The sequence below is a fragment of the Somniosus microcephalus genome, unplaced genomic scaffold, assembly GCF_052327205.1.
Source record: "Somniosus microcephalus isolate GS21.2 unplaced genomic scaffold, FLI_Smic_1.0 unresolved_chr2, whole genome shotgun sequence".
Classification (NCBI taxonomy): domain Eukaryota; kingdom Metazoa; phylum Chordata; class Chondrichthyes; order Squaliformes; family Somniosidae; genus Somniosus; species Somniosus microcephalus.
This window is the reverse complement of record NW_028225180.1, coordinates 2,732,612-2,748,070: the sequence shown is the minus strand read 5'-3', so window position 1 is coordinate 2,748,070 and position 15,459 is coordinate 2,732,612. Positions and strand designations below refer to the sequence as shown.

The following is a 15,459-nucleotide window of genomic DNA, read 5'->3' as shown; positions in this document are numbered from 1 at the left end:
ACCAGTTTGAACCAGGGAGCGAGGTGAGGCGGAGCCCGGTATAAAAACCAGCGCGAGCGCCGAGGCACGACCAGTTCGGACCAGAGAGCGAGGTCAGCTGGAGACGGTATAAAAACTGGAGCGAGCACCGAGGCCTGAGCAGTCCAGACCAGGGAGCAAGGTGACGCATACCAACTCAGCAGCGGGGAGAGAGGTAAAAAGTAATCAGAGTGTGACGTCAGCAGGGAGCAGGTAAGTGATTGGTTGGTGAGCATTTCTCTTTTTTAAATTTTTAACTCTGTGGTTTATAGATGCTAAGATCTTTCTGATGTAGCGGGGACTGTTGGTAAACCATACAAGCGCCTTAGAGTTATCTTTAATTTGTGATTGTGAATTAATTTAAATTAATTAAAGGGTAAGTCATGCCAGGAGAACCCAGCCCCGTGTTATGCTCCTCCTGCTCTCTGTGGGAATTCAGGGACACTGCCGGTGTCCCTGATGACCACCTGTGCCAGAAATGCATCCAGCTGTGGCTACTATCAGACCGCATTGTGGTGCTGGAGCTGCGGACAGATGGGCTTTGGAGCATTCACGATGCTGAGAGGGTCGTGGATAACACGTTTGATGAGGTGGTCACACCGCAGGTAAGGGCTGCACAGGCAGAATGGAAATAGGTGACCATCAGGCAGTGCAGTAGAGGCAGGCAGGTAGAGCAGGGGACCCCTGTGGCCATCCCTCTCTCAAACAAGTATATCGATTTCGATACCATTGAGGGGGATGACTTACCAGAGGAAGGCAGCAGCAGCCACCTTCCCGGCACCAGGGGTGGTTCTGCTGCTCAGGAAGGGAGGAAAAAGAGTGGGAGTACAATAGTGGTAGGGGATTCTATCTTAAGGGGAACAGATAGGCGTTCCTGTGGCCATAGACATGACTCCAGGATGGTTTGTTGCCTCCCTGGTGCCAGGGTCAAGAATGTCACTGAACGGCTGCAGGGCATTCTGAAGGGGTCGTGGTTCACATTGGGAACAATGTCATGGGTAGGAAGAGGGATGAGGTCCTGCAGCAAGAATTTGGGGAGCTAGGTAGCAGATTAAAGAGCAGGACCTCAAAGGTTGTAATCTCTGGATTATTCACGGTGCCACGTGCTAGTGAGTATAGGAATAGGAGGATAGAGCAGATGAATGCGTGGCTAAAGAGTTGGTGCAGCAGGGAGGGCTTTAGTTTCCTGGATCACTGGGCCTGCTTCTGGGGAAGGTGGGACTTGTACAAGTCAGACGGATTGCACCTGAACCAGAGCGTGACAAATATCCTTGCGGGGAGGTTTGCTAGCACTGTTCTGGGGGGTTTAAACTAAAATGGCAGGGGTTGGAAACCTGAGCAGGGAAACAGAGGAAAGGGAAACAGGGATGAAAGCAAAAGATCGGAAGGAGATAAACAAAAGTGGCAGTCAGAGAAATCAACGGTTTAAATCAAACGTGGCCACAGTAAACAATAATTCTAATAGGTCTAAGAGCGTTCAAAAAAAAGCCTGAAGGCTTTGTGTCTTAATGCAAGGAGCATTTGTAATATGGTGGACGAATTGGCTGTGCAAATAGAGGTAAACGAATATGATTTGGTTGGGATTACGGAAACGTGGCTCAAGGATGGCCAAGACTGTGAATTCAACATCCAGGGGTATTCGATATTCAGGAAAGATAGGCAAAAAGGAAAGGGAGGTGGGGCAGCATTACTGGTTAGAGAAGGGATTAGTACAATCGTAATGAAGGACATTAGCTCTGATCATGTGGAATCTGTATGGGTAGAATTGAGAAATACTAAGGGGAAAAAATATTAGTGGGAGTGGTATGTAGACCTCCCAACACTAAGGCAGAGGTTGGGGGTGGCATTAAAAGGGAAATTAAAGAGGCGTGCAATAAGGGCACAGCAGTCATCATGGGGGACTTTGATCTACTTATAGATTGGGTCAACCAAATTAGTAACAACACCGTGGAGGAGGAATTCCTGGAGTGTGTACGGGATGGTTTCCTGGAACAATATGTCGAGGAACCAACCAGAGATCAGGCCATCTTAGACTGGGTTTTATGTAACGAGAAAGGATTAATTAGCAATCTTGTTGTACGAGGCCCCTTGAGTCTGAGCGATCATAATATGATCGAATTCTTCATTAAGATGGAGAATGAAGTAGTTGACTCAGAGACCAGGGTCCTCAATTTAAATAAAGGAAACTACAATGGCCTGAGGAGCGAGTTGGGTAGGATTGACTGGGGAATGGCACTCAAAGGGTTGACGGTGGATAGGCAATGGCAAACATTCAAAGACCGAATGGATGAGTTACAGGATTTGTTCATCCCAGTTTGGCATAAAAATAAAACAAAAAAGGTGACTCAACCGTGGCTAACAAGGGAAATTAGGGATAGCATAAGATTCAAGGAGACGACATATAAATTGGCCAGAAAAAGCAATAATCCTGAGGATTGGGAGCAGTTTAGGATTCAACAAAGGAGGACAAAGAGATTAATTAAGAAAGGGAAAATAGAATATGAGAGTAAGCTAGCTGGGAACATAAAAACTGACTGTAAAAGCTTTTATAGATATGTGAAGAGAAAAAGATTGGTGAAGTCAAGCGTAGGTCCCTTAAGTCAGAATCAGGGGAATTTATAATGGGAAACAAAGAAATGACAGACCAACTAAATTCATACTTTGGTTCTGTCTTCACAAAGGAGGACACAAATAACTTCCCAGAGCTGCCGGGGAACATAGGGCCTGATGAAAGTGTGGAACTGAAAGAAATCAGTATTTGTAGGGAAATGGTGTTAGGAAAATTGATGGGACTGAAGACCGATAAATCCCCAGGGCCTGATAATCTACATCCCAGGGTATTTAAGGAAGTGGCCCTAGAAATAATAGATGCATTGCTGGTCATCTTCCAGAACTCGATAGACTCTGGAACAGTACCCATGGATTGGAGGGTAGCTAATGTTACCCCACTATTCAAAAAAGTTGGCAGAGAAAACGCGGCAAATTATAGACCGGTAAGACTGACATCGGCAGTGGGGAAAATGCTAGAATCTATTACAAAGGATGTAATAGCAGTGCACTTGGTAAGCAGTGACAGGATCGGACAAAGTCAACATGGATTTACAAAAGATAAATCATGCTTGACTAATCTACTGGAATTTTTTCAGGATGTAACTGGTAAAATAGATCAGGGAGAACCAGTGGATGTGGTGTATTTGGACTTTCAGAAGGCTTTCGATAAGGTCCCACTTAAGAGAGTAGCGTGCAAAATTAAGGCACATGGGATGGGGGCAAGGTATTGACTTGGATACAGAACTGGTTGGCGGACAGAAAGCAAAGAGTTGGAATAAATGCGTCATTTTCTGAGTGGCAGGCAGTGACGAGTGGGGTACCGCAAGGATTGGTCCTAGGACCCCAGCTGTTCACAATATATATTAATGATCTGGACGTGGTAATTGGATGTAATATCTCCACATTTGCAGACGAAACAAAGCTGGGTTGGAGGGTAAGGTGTGAGGAGGATGTCGTGAAACTCCAGTACGATTTGGACAGATTGGGTGATTGGGCAGAAACATGGCAAATGCACTTTAATGTGGATAAATGTGAGGTTATCCACTTTGGTGGCAGAAACAGGAAGGAAGTTAATTATTTGAATGGCAATAGATTGGGAGAAGGGGAAGTGCAAAGAGACCTGGGTGTTCTTGTGCACCAGTCGCTGAAGGTAAGCATGCAGGTGCAGCAGGCGGTTAAGAAGGCAAATGGTATGTTGGCCTTCGTAGCAAGAGGGTTCGAGTACAGGATCAAGGATATCTCGCTACAGTTGTACAGGGCCTTGGTGAGACCGCACCTTGAGTATTGTGTGCAGTTTTGGTCGCCTTACCTGAGGAAGGACGTTCTTGCCATGGAAGGAGTGCAGCGAAGATTCACCAGGCTGATACCTGGGATGGCAGGAATGACGTATGAGGAGAGATTGTGTCGATTGGGATTATATTCACTGGAGTTTAGAAGATTGAGAGGGGATCTCATCGAAACGTATAAAATTCTGTCAGGCCTGGACAGATTAGATGCAGGAAGGATGTTTATGATGGCCGGGGAGTCCAGAACCAGGGGTCATAGTCTAAGGATAAGGGGTAAGCCATTTAGGACTGAAATGAGGAGGAATTTCTTCACCCAGTGAGTGGTGAACCTGTGGAATTCACTGCCACAGAGGGCGGTGGAGGCCAGTTCATTAAATATATTCAAAAAAGAGTTGGATATATTTCTTAAGTCTAAAGGGATCAAGGGATATGGGGAGAATGCAGGGACAGGGTACTGAATTTGGATGATCAGCCATGATCTCATTGAATGGCGGAGCAGGCTCGAAGGGCCGAATGGCCTACTCCTGCTCCTATCTTCTATGTTTCTTTATATGTATAATTCATGGTTTGTGGGTATCGCTGGCAATGTCAGCCAATCCCTAATTGTCCTTGAGAAGCTGGTGTGAACCACTGCCTCGAACCGCTGCAGTCCTTGTGGTGAAGATACCGCCCAGTGTCTGGCTATGGTAAAGCTGAATGTCCTGCTCGGCCATGTCAGACAGCAGTTAAGATCAACTGGATATGGGCAGCCCAAGTAAGGGAGGCAGGTTTCCATCCTTAAAGGACGTTATCGAACCAGTTGTGTTTTCCGGACAATCCTGTGCTTTACTGATACTAGATTTTTAACTCTAAATATATTTAGTTAACTGAATTTAAATTCCCCAGCTGTCGAGGTTGGATTGAACTCACGTCTCAAAGTTTATTGGTCCAGGCCTCTAGATTACTAGTCCAGTAACATAACCACCATGCTGATGTACTCGGTGTCTACAGATAGTAGTCCGTAACATTATTGACTTCTAGATGTTGGAGATGCTTTGGGGAATCAGGAGATGAGTTACTCACCGCAGAATACCCAGCCTCTGACCTGCTGTAGCAGACGAGGCATTTATGTGGCTGGTCCAGTTGATTTTCTGATCAATGGCGACCCCTAGGATTTCGATGGTGGAGGATTCGGTGATTGCAGTGCCAATGACTGTCAAGTTTAGACTATGTCTTTTTGGAGGCGGTCATCGTCTGGCGCTTGTGCGGAGATAATTTATCTTTTATGACACCAGGGATGTGGGATTTCAATTATGTGGGGAAACTGGAGAAGCAGGCATTCTTTGCCATGGAGGAGAGAAGTCTAGGGATCAATGCGATCATGGCTGAACATCCAAATTCATTACCCAGTCCCTGCTCTTTCCCCATACCCGTTGATCCCTTTAGCCTTAAGAAAAATATCCAACTCATTCTTGAATATATTTAATGAACTGGCCTCCACCGCCTTCTGTTTTAGACAGTTCCACAGGATCCCCAATCTCTGGGTGAAGAAATTCCTCCTCATTACTGCCCAAAATGGACTACCCTTTATCCTTAGACTGTATCCCCTGGTTCTGGACTCCCCGACCATCGGGAGCTTCCTTCCTGCATCTAGTCTGTCCAGTCCTGACAGAATTTTGTAAGTTTCAATGAGGTCACCTCTCATTCATCTAATCTCCAGCGAGTACGAGCACAATCGACCCAATCTCTCCTCATACGTCATTCCTGCCATCCCAGGTATCAGCCTGGTGAATCTTCGCTGAACTCCTTCCATCGCAAGAGCATCCTTCCTCAGATAAGGCAACAAAAACTGCACACAATACTCAAGATGTGATGTCACCAAGGCCCTGTACAACTGCAGCAACACATCCTTGTTCCTGTACTCAAATCCTCTTGCTACGAAGACCAACGTACCATTTGCCTTCTTAACAGCCTGCTGCACCTGCATGCTTACCTTCAGCGACTGGTGCACAAGGACACCCAGGTCTTGTTGCACTTCCCTTTCTCCAAATCTTTTGCCATTTAGATAATAATCTGCCTTCCTGTTTTTGCCACCAAATTGGACAACCTCACATTTATCCATGTTATATTGCATTTGCCATGTTTGTGCCCAATCACCCAACATGTCATAATATCCTGGAGTTTCTCGACATCCGCCTCACAGCACACATGCCCACCCACCTTTGTGCCCCCTGCAAATTTGGAGATATTACATCCAGTTCTCTTGTCTAGATCATTAATATATATTGTGAATAGCTGGGGTCCAAGGACCGATTGCTGCGGTACCCCACTAGTCACTGCCTGCCACTCGGAAATAGACCCATTTATTCCAGCTCCTTGCTTTCTGTCTGCCAACCAGTTCTCTAGCCAAGTAAATACCTTGCCCCCAATCCCATGTGCCTTAACCTTATACGCTAATCTCTTATGCGGAACCTTATCGAAGGCATTCTGAAAGTCCAGATACACCACATCCACTGGTTCTCCCTGATTTTTTTACCAGTTACATCCTCAAAAAATTCCAGTAGATTAGTCATGCACGATTAACATCTTGTGAAATGATAGCAAAATACTGCAGATGTTGGAAATCCGAAATAACAACAGAAAATGCTGGAAAAACTCAGCAAGTCAGGCAACATCCGTGGAGAGAAATTTGAGTTGACGTTTCGGGTTTGACCCTTCTTCAAAACTGGAGAGAAAAGGAACTAGATCGAAGGCAGGGCTGCGATCGGACAAAAGAATTAAAGATCCAAAAGAAGTAAAAGAGATTAGAAGCTGGACGAGATGGTAATAGGCTGTGATTAGGTGTAAAGTGTACTGGCAGGGCAAAAGATAGCTGCCAGGTGTGAGAGAGAAACAAAAGGAAAGGGGGGGGGGAAAGGAAAGGAGTGGAAAAATATAAGTGAAAATGAAATAGGGGCCGAGGTTATGATCTGAAATTGTTGAACTCGATATTGAGACCGGAAGGCTGCAGACTGCCTAATCGGAAGATGAGGTGCTGTTCCTCGAGTTTACGTTGAGCTTCCGTGGAACAGTACAAGAGGCCAAGGACGGTGAGGTCCGAGTGGGAATGGAGCGGTGAATTGAAATGACAGGCGACCGGAAGCTCGGGGTCACCCTTACGGACTGAACGGAGGTGTTCCGCAAAGCGATCACCCAATCTGCGTTTGGTCTCCCCAATGTAGAGGAGACCGCATCGTGAGCAGCGAATACAGTATACTAGATTGCGAGAAGTACAAGTAAATCGCTGTTTCACCTGGAAGGGGTGTTTGGGGCCCTGGACAGTGGGGAGGGGGGAGGTATAGGGGCAGGTGTTACATCTCCTCCGCTTGCACGGGAAAGTGCCAGGCGAAGGGGAAGGGCTGTTTGGGGTGATAGAGGAGTGGACTAGGGTGTCTCGGAGAGAGCGGTCCCTGCAGAATGCTGAAAGGGGAGGGGAGGGGAAGATACGTTTGGTGGTGGGATCACTTTGGAGGTAGTGGAAATGCCGGAGGATGATCCGTTGAATGTGGAGGCTGGTGGGGTGAAAGGTGAGGACAAGGGGAACCCTATCGTGGTTCCGGGAGGGAGGGGCAGGGGTGAGGGCAGAGGTGCGGGAGATAGAACTGACACGGTCGAGGGCAGTGTCAACCACGGTAGAGGGGAATCCTCGGTTGCGGAAAAAGGAAGACATGTCTGAAGCACTCGTGTGGAAGGTGGCATCGTCGGAGCAGATACGGCGGATGCGGAGAAACTGGGAGAATGGAATAGAGTCCTTACAGGAAGCGGGGTGGGAGGAAGTGTAGTCCAGGTAGCTGTGGGAGTCAGTGGGCTTGTAGTAAATATTGGTCGATAACCTATCCCCAGAGATGGAGATGGAGAAGTCGAGGAAGGGAAGGGAAGAGTCAGAGATGGACCATGTGAAGGTGAGGGAAGGGTGGAAATTGGAGGCAAAGTGAATGAAATTGTCAAGTTCGGGGCGAGAGCAGGAAACGGCACTGATACAGTCATCAATGTATCGGAAAAAGAGGTGAGGGAGGGGACCCGAGTAGGACTGGAACAAAGATTGTTCCACATAGCCCACGAAAAGGCAGGCATAGCTAGGACCCATGCGGGTACCCATGGCAACACCTTTGATTTGGAGGAAATGAGTGGAGTTAAAGGAGAAGTTGTTCAATGTGAGAACAAGTTCAGCCAGGCGGAGGAGGGTCGTGGTGGATGGGGTCTGGTCGGGCCTCTGTTCGAGGAAGAAGCGGAGTGCCCTCAGGCCATCCGGGTGGGGGATGGAGGTGTAGAGGGATTGTACGTCCATGGTGAAAAGGAAGCGGTTGGGGCCAGGAAACTGGAAACTGTTAAAGTGGCGGAGGGCGTCCGAAGAGTCGCGGATGTAGGTGGGAAGAGACTGGACAAGGGTAGAAAAGATAGAGTCAAGATAGGAAGAGATAAGTTCCATAGGGCAAGAACAGGCTGAAACGATCCGTGTTGACTTTGTCCGATCCTGTCACTCGTTTTTCAAGTGCTCTGCTATTACGTCTTATATAATGCACTCCTACATTTTCCCCACTACCGATGTCAGGCTTACTGGTCTGTAATTCCCCGTTTTCTCTCTACCACCTTTTTTGAATAGTGGGGTAACATTAGCTACCCTCCAATCCATGGGTACTGTTCCAGATTCCATCAAATGTTGGAAGATGTTCAGCAATGCATCGACTATTTCTAGGGCCACTTCCTTAAGTACCCTAGGATGTAGATTATCAGGCCCTGGGGGTTTATCGGCCTTCAATCCCATCAATTCATCAATTTCCCGAACACCATTTCCCTACAAATACTGATTTCTTTCAGTTTATCCCTTTCATCAGACCCTATGTTCCCCGGCATCTCTGGGAGGTTATTTGTGTCCTCCTCTGTGAAGACAGAACCAAAATATGTATTTAATTGGTCTGCCATTTCTTTGTTCCCCAATATAATTTCCCCTGTTTCTGACTGCAATGGACCTACGCATGACTTCACCAATATTTCTCTCTTCACATATCTATAAAAGCTTTTACAGTCAGTTTTTATGTTCCCTGCAATTTATTCTCATATTCTACTCTCCCCTTCTTAATTAATCCCTTTGTCCTCCTTTGTTGAATCCTAAATTGCTGCCAATCCTCATTATTTTTGCTTTAGCTGGCCAATTTATATGTCCTCTCCTTGGATCTTATGCTATCCCTAATTTCCCTTGTTAGCCACTGTTGAGTCACCTTTTTTGTTTTATTTTTATGCCACTCTGGGATGAACAAATTCTGCTGTTCATCCTTGCGGTCTTTGAATGTTTGCAATTGCCTATCCACCGTCAACCCTTTGAGTGACATTCCCCAATCAATCCTACCCAACTCGCGCCTCAGAACTTCGTAGATTCCTTTATTTAAATTTTGGACCTTAGTTTCTGAGTCAACTACTTCATTCTCCATCTTAATGAAGAATTCGATCATATTATGCTTTCTCGGACCCAAGGGGCCTCGTACAACAAGATTGCTAGTTAATCCTTTCTCGTTACATAATACCCAGTCTAAGATGGCCTGATCTCTGGTTGCTTCCTCAACTTATTGGTCCAGGAAACCATCACGTAAAGACTCCAGGAATTCCTCCTCCACAGTATTGTTACTAGTTTGGTTAGCCTAATCTATATGTAGATTAAAGTCACCCATGATGACTGCTGTGCCCTTATTGCACGCTTCTTTAAGTTCCCTTTTAATGCCATCCCAACCTCCGCCTTACTGTTTGGAGGTCGGTATACCACTCCCACTAACGTTTTCTGCCCCGTGGTATTTCTCAATTCTACCCATACAGATTCCACATCATCAGAGCAAATATCCTTACTTACAATTGTGTTAATCCCTTCTTTAATGAGTAATGCTACCCCATCTCCCTTTCCTTTTTGCCTATCTTTCCTGAATATCGAATACCCCTGGATGTTGAGTTCCCAGCCTTGGCCATCCTTTAGCCACGTTTCCGTAATCCCAAACAAATCATATTTGTTTACCTCTATTTGTGCATCCAATTCATCCAACTTATTACGAATGATCCTCGCATTAAGAGACAAAGCCTTCAGGCTTTTTTTTTAACGCTCTTAGATCTATTAGAATTATTACGTACTGTGGCCATGTTTGATTTAAACCGTTGATTTCTCTGAGTGCCACTTCTGTTTTTCTCCTTCTTTTCTTTTGCTTTTATCCGTTTTTCCTTTTCCTCTGTCCCCCTGCTCTGATTCCCAACCCCCTGCCATCTTAGTTTAAACCCTCCCCCAGAGCACTGGCAAACACATCCTCTAGGGCATCGGTTCCAGCCCTGCACAGGTGCAAACCGTTCGGTTTGCATTCGTCCCACCTCCCCCAGAACCGGTTCCAAAATCCCATGAACTTGAATCCCTCCCCCTGGCACCATTCCTCTAGCCACGAATTCATCTGAAATAAGAACATAAGAACATAAGAAGTAGGAGCAGCTGTAGGCCATACAGCCCTTCGGGCCTGCTCCGCCATTCAATAGGATCATGGCTGATCCGAATCTAGACTCACGTCCACTTCCCTGCCCTCTCCCCGTAACCCCTAATTCCCTTATCTGCTAGGAAACTGTCTATCTCCATTTTAAATTTATTTAATGTTGCAGCTTCCACAGCTCTCTGGGGTAGCAAATTCCATAGATTTACTACCCTCTGAGTGAAGAAGTGTCTCCTCATATCAGTTTTGAAAGCGCAGCCCCTTATTCTTAGATTATGCCCCCTTGTTCTAGTCTCACCCATCAGTGGAAACATCCTCACCGCATCCACCCGATCAAGCCCCCTCACAATCTTATATGTTTCGATAAGATCGCCTCTCATTCTTCTGAACTCCAATGAGTAGAGTCCCAATCTACTCAACCTTTCCTCATACGTCAACCCCCTCATCTCCGGAATCAACCGAGTGAACCTTCTCTGAACTGCCTCGAGAGCAAGTATATCTTTTCTTAAATATGGAAACCAAAACTGCACGCAGTATTCAAGGTGTGGCCTCACCAATACCCTGTATAACTGAAGCAAGACTTCCCTGTTTTTTTACTCCATCCCCCTGCAATAAAAGCCAAGATTCCATTGGCCTTCCTGATCACCTGCTGCACCTGCATACTAACTTTTTGTGTTTCATGCACCAGGACCCCCAGGTCCCTTTGTATTGTAGCACTTTGCAGTTTCTCTCCATTTAGATAATAACTTGCTTTGATTTTTTCTGCCAAAGTGCATAATTTCACACTTTCCAACATTATATTGCATCTGCCAAATCTCTGCCCACTCACTTAGCCTGTCTATGTCCTTTTGCAGGTTTTTTATGTCCTCCTCACTCATTGCTTTCCCTCCCATCTTTTTTATCATCAGCAAACTTGGATATGTTGCACTCGGTTCCTTCCTCCAAATCGTTACTATAACTCTGACTAGCAGCAAAAGAGATGAACTGGTCGTTATTGCAATGCTGTTTGTGGGAACTTGCTGTGCACAAACTGGATGCCGTGTTTCCTAAAGTACAACACTGACTTCACTTCAAAAGTACTTCTTTGGCTGTGATGTGCTTTTGGGACATCCCAAGTTGGTGAAAGGCGCTCTTTCTAAGTAGTAAGATTCAAAAGGTAATTCGATATATACTTGAAAAGGAGATATTTTCAGGGAGGAGCAAAGAGCGGCGGGACAGTGAGTATTTAAACTCACTTTCGCGGGCTTTATTACAGAGGCCAATGTCAGGAACCGAGAGAGCATCAGTACAGTGAGTACTTAAACTCACTTTCGCGGGCTTTTTTTACAGAGGCCAGCGTCAGGAGCGGAGAGAGCGTCGGTACAGTGAGTACTTAAACTCAATTTCGCGGGCTCTGTTAGAGGCTTACCAATCTCAGAGCAGCAGTAGTTCCAGAGCCACGTCATGATTCAAAAAGTGATGCGGACAAAAGGAAGCAGCTGATTGTGTGAGTATGTCCAGGTGAGTATTTATACTACTTTATAGTTTGACAGTTAAGATTAATAATTTTAAAAATTCAGAAGGTCTTAATTTTTATGGTTATAGTTTCTAATGTCCCTGTTGCGTATCAGGGAGTGCGAGCAAGCAAGGGTCCTTGAGATTATCTTTAATTGCAGTGTAATTAGTGGTATTGAATTAATTTAAACTAATTGAAAGTTAAGTCCTGGCAGGACCGCTCGGCCCCATGGCATGCTCCTCCTGCGCTATGTGGGAAATCAGGGACACTTCCTGTGTTCCTGACGACCATGTGTGTGGGAAGTGTATCCAACTGCAGCTACTGACAGACCACATTGTGGCGCTGGAGCTGCGAATGGATACATACTGGAGCATACCCAATGCTGAGGACATCGTGGATAGAATTGTTAGGGAGGTGGTCTCACTGCAGGTAAAGGCTGCACAGGCAGGAAGGGAATGGGTGAGCAACAGGCAGAATCGTCGACACAGGCAGGTAGTGCAGGGTTCCCCTGTGGCCAGCTCCCTTTCAAACAGTTATGCCACTTTGGATATTGTTGAGGGAGATGGCTTATCGGGTGAAGGCAGCAGCAGCCAACTTCCTGGCAGCATGGGTGGTCCTGCTGTGCAGGACGGGAGGCAAAAGAGCAGGAGAGCTGTAGTGATATGGGGTTCGATTATAAGGGGAATAGATAGGCGTTTCTGCAGCCACAAACGAGACACCAGGATGTTATGTTGCCTCCCTGGTGCAAGGGTCAAGGATGTCTCGGAGCAGCTGCAGGGCATTCTGGAGGGGGAGGGTGAACAGCCAGTCTTCGTGGTGCATACAGCTACCAACGATATAGGTAAAAAAACAGGATGAGGACCTAAAAGCTGAATATAGGGAGTTAGGAGGTAAATTAAAAATTAGGACCTCAAAGTATTAATCTCAGGATTGCTACCAGTGCCACGTGCTAGTCAGAGTTGAAATGGAAGGATATTTCAGCTGAATATGTGGCTAGAGGAATGGTGCATGAGGGAGGGATTCAAATTCCTGGGACATTGGAACCGGTTCTGGGGGAGGTGGGACTTGTAGGGAAACGTTGCTTGGGAATTGACGGGATTGAAGGCCGATAAATCTCCAGGGCCAGATAATGTACATCGTAGGGTATTAAGGAAGTGGACCTAGAAATAGTAGATGCATTGCTGGTCATCTTCCAAAATTCTATAGACTCTGGAACAGTTCGCATGGATTGGAGGATAGCTAATGTAATCCCACTATTTAAGAAGTGTGGTAGAGAGAAAACGGGGAATTATAGACCATTAAGCCTGACATCTATAGTGGGGAAAATGCTGGAGTCCATTATAAAAGATGTAATAGCAGCGCACTTGGAAAACAGTGACAGGATTGGACAAATTCAACATGGATTTACAAAAGGTAGATCATGCTTGTCTAATCTACTGGAGTTTTTTGAGGCTGAAACTAATAGAATACATAAGAGAGAACCAGGGGATGTGGTGTGATTGGACGTTCAGAAGGCTTTCGATAAGGTCCCGCATAAGAGATTAGCGTGTAAAGTTAAAGCACATGGGATTGGGGGTAAGGTATTGTCTTGGATGGAGAACTAGTTGGCAGACAGGTAGCAAAGAATTGGAATAAATGGGTCTTTATCTGAGTGGCTGGCAGTGACTTGTGTGTTACCACAGGGATCGGTGCTAGGACCCCAGCTATTCACAATATATATTAATGATCTAGACGAGGGAACTAGATGTAATATCTCCAAGTTTGCAGACGACACAATGCTGTGTGCTGTGAGGAAGATGCAGATAAACTCCAGTACGATTTGGACAGGTTGGGTGATTGGGCAGATGCATAGCAAATGCAGTATAATGTGGATAAATGCAAGGTTATCCACTTCGGTGGCAGAAACAGGAAGACAGGTTATTATCTGAATGGCAATAGATTGGGAAAACGGGAAGTGCAACGAGACCTGGTTGTCCTTTAATCACCAGTCACTGAAGGTAAGAATGCAGGTGCAGCAGGTGGTCAAGAAGGCAAATGGTATGTTGGCCTTCGTAGAGAGAGGATTCGAGTACAGGAACAAGGAAGTCTTGCGGCAGTTGTACAGGGCCTTGTTGAGACCACTCCTTGGGTGTTGTGTGCAGTTTTCGTCGCCTTACCTGAGGAAGGACGTTCTTGCCATGGAGGGAGTGCAGCGAAGATTCACCAGACTGAAACTTGGAATGGCAGGAATGACGGAGGAGGAGAGATTGGGTAGATTAGGCTCATATTCACTAGAGTTTAGAAGAATGAGAGGGTCTCTCATCGAAAGCTATAAAATTCTGTCAGGTCTGGACAGACTAGATGCAGAAAGGCTGTTTCTGATGGCCGGGGAGTCCAGAACCAAGGGTCATAGTCTAAGGATAAGGGGTAAGCCATTTAGGACTGAAATGAGGTGGAATTGCTTCACCCAGAGAGTGGTGAACCTGTGGAATTCTCTGCCACAGAGGGCGGTGGAGGCCAGTTTATTAAATATATTCAAGAAAGTGTTGGATATATTTCTTGAGGCTGAAGGGATCAAGGGATATGGGGAGGAGGCAGGGACAGGGTACTGAATTTGAATGATCAGCCATGATCTCATTGAATGGCGGAGCGGGCTCGAAGGGCCGAATGGCCTAATCCTGTCCGATCTTCTATTGTTTCTATGTTTCAGTGGCTCTCTCAGTGAGACCCAGAGTGATTCTCTATTGCCTCCTGCTGTACTGCAGGATAAATAATCCCAGCTGATTGTGACTGAAGGACTGAGGATAAGAAAATCCTTTCATATTTTCTCGACTAATGTACTCTGCACAAGTTGGAAACAACAGATGAAAAGTACAAGGATAAATCTCTTCCAATTGTGTTCAGATACTTTACAAAAGCATTCCGCGTGTCATTGCCTGTGAGATAAGTCGCGTGATTATGAAGATAAAAATTAGATTTAATGGGATATTATCTGGTCAATGATAACTCTTTTGTATTAGAATCCAATCTTTGCAAAGTTATTTGGAAAATCTTCCTTTCAATGAGCTACAATTTGAGTATTTCCAAAAAACTGCTTACATCCCAGTTATTTTTTTAACTGCAGTGCACTTGTATTTATTATCTTACATTTGCATATTACTGCTGTTCATTTTAAATACAATTGCCTGTAATTATTGCACGCTAATATTTCAGTTTCTCTATTTTGCCGTGCATTCATTTTCAGTTCTAACTATAATGGCTATTCTAACCAGGACCAGGAATCCAATCGGGAGTTTCCCCTCCCTAACACAGGGGCACAGAGGGAATGGCACCGCTCCAAATGCTGACTGATCCCGGGATACAAAGGCTTCCTGAGAGGTTCTGGTCCTTTATGTCCCTGGTACCTCGGGCGGTGCTTTTGTCTGCTGGGCCAAAGGTAGATTTACCATTTAATCTCTCATTGAACAAACATCTGTAATTTTCATGTTATTTTAATCACCATTACATTTATTAATTCCACAGTGTATAACCAAATACTCGAACAATAAACCCTGTATTCAACTCCACGGGTATTAGAATTAAATTACATCAGTGAATGTCACCATTGAGTTGCAGATTTCTCCCCGAATTCCTTCAAACTGCTGCTCTTGCTCCGAAC

General features: G+C 45.6%; 1 pseudogene; it reads left to right on the top strand.

Annotated features, from left to right (window-relative positions):
- Positions 1 to 15,459, top strand: part of LOC147092039 (uncharacterized) — a 60,046-nt pseudogene that overhangs the window by 12,805 nt on the left and 31,782 nt on the right.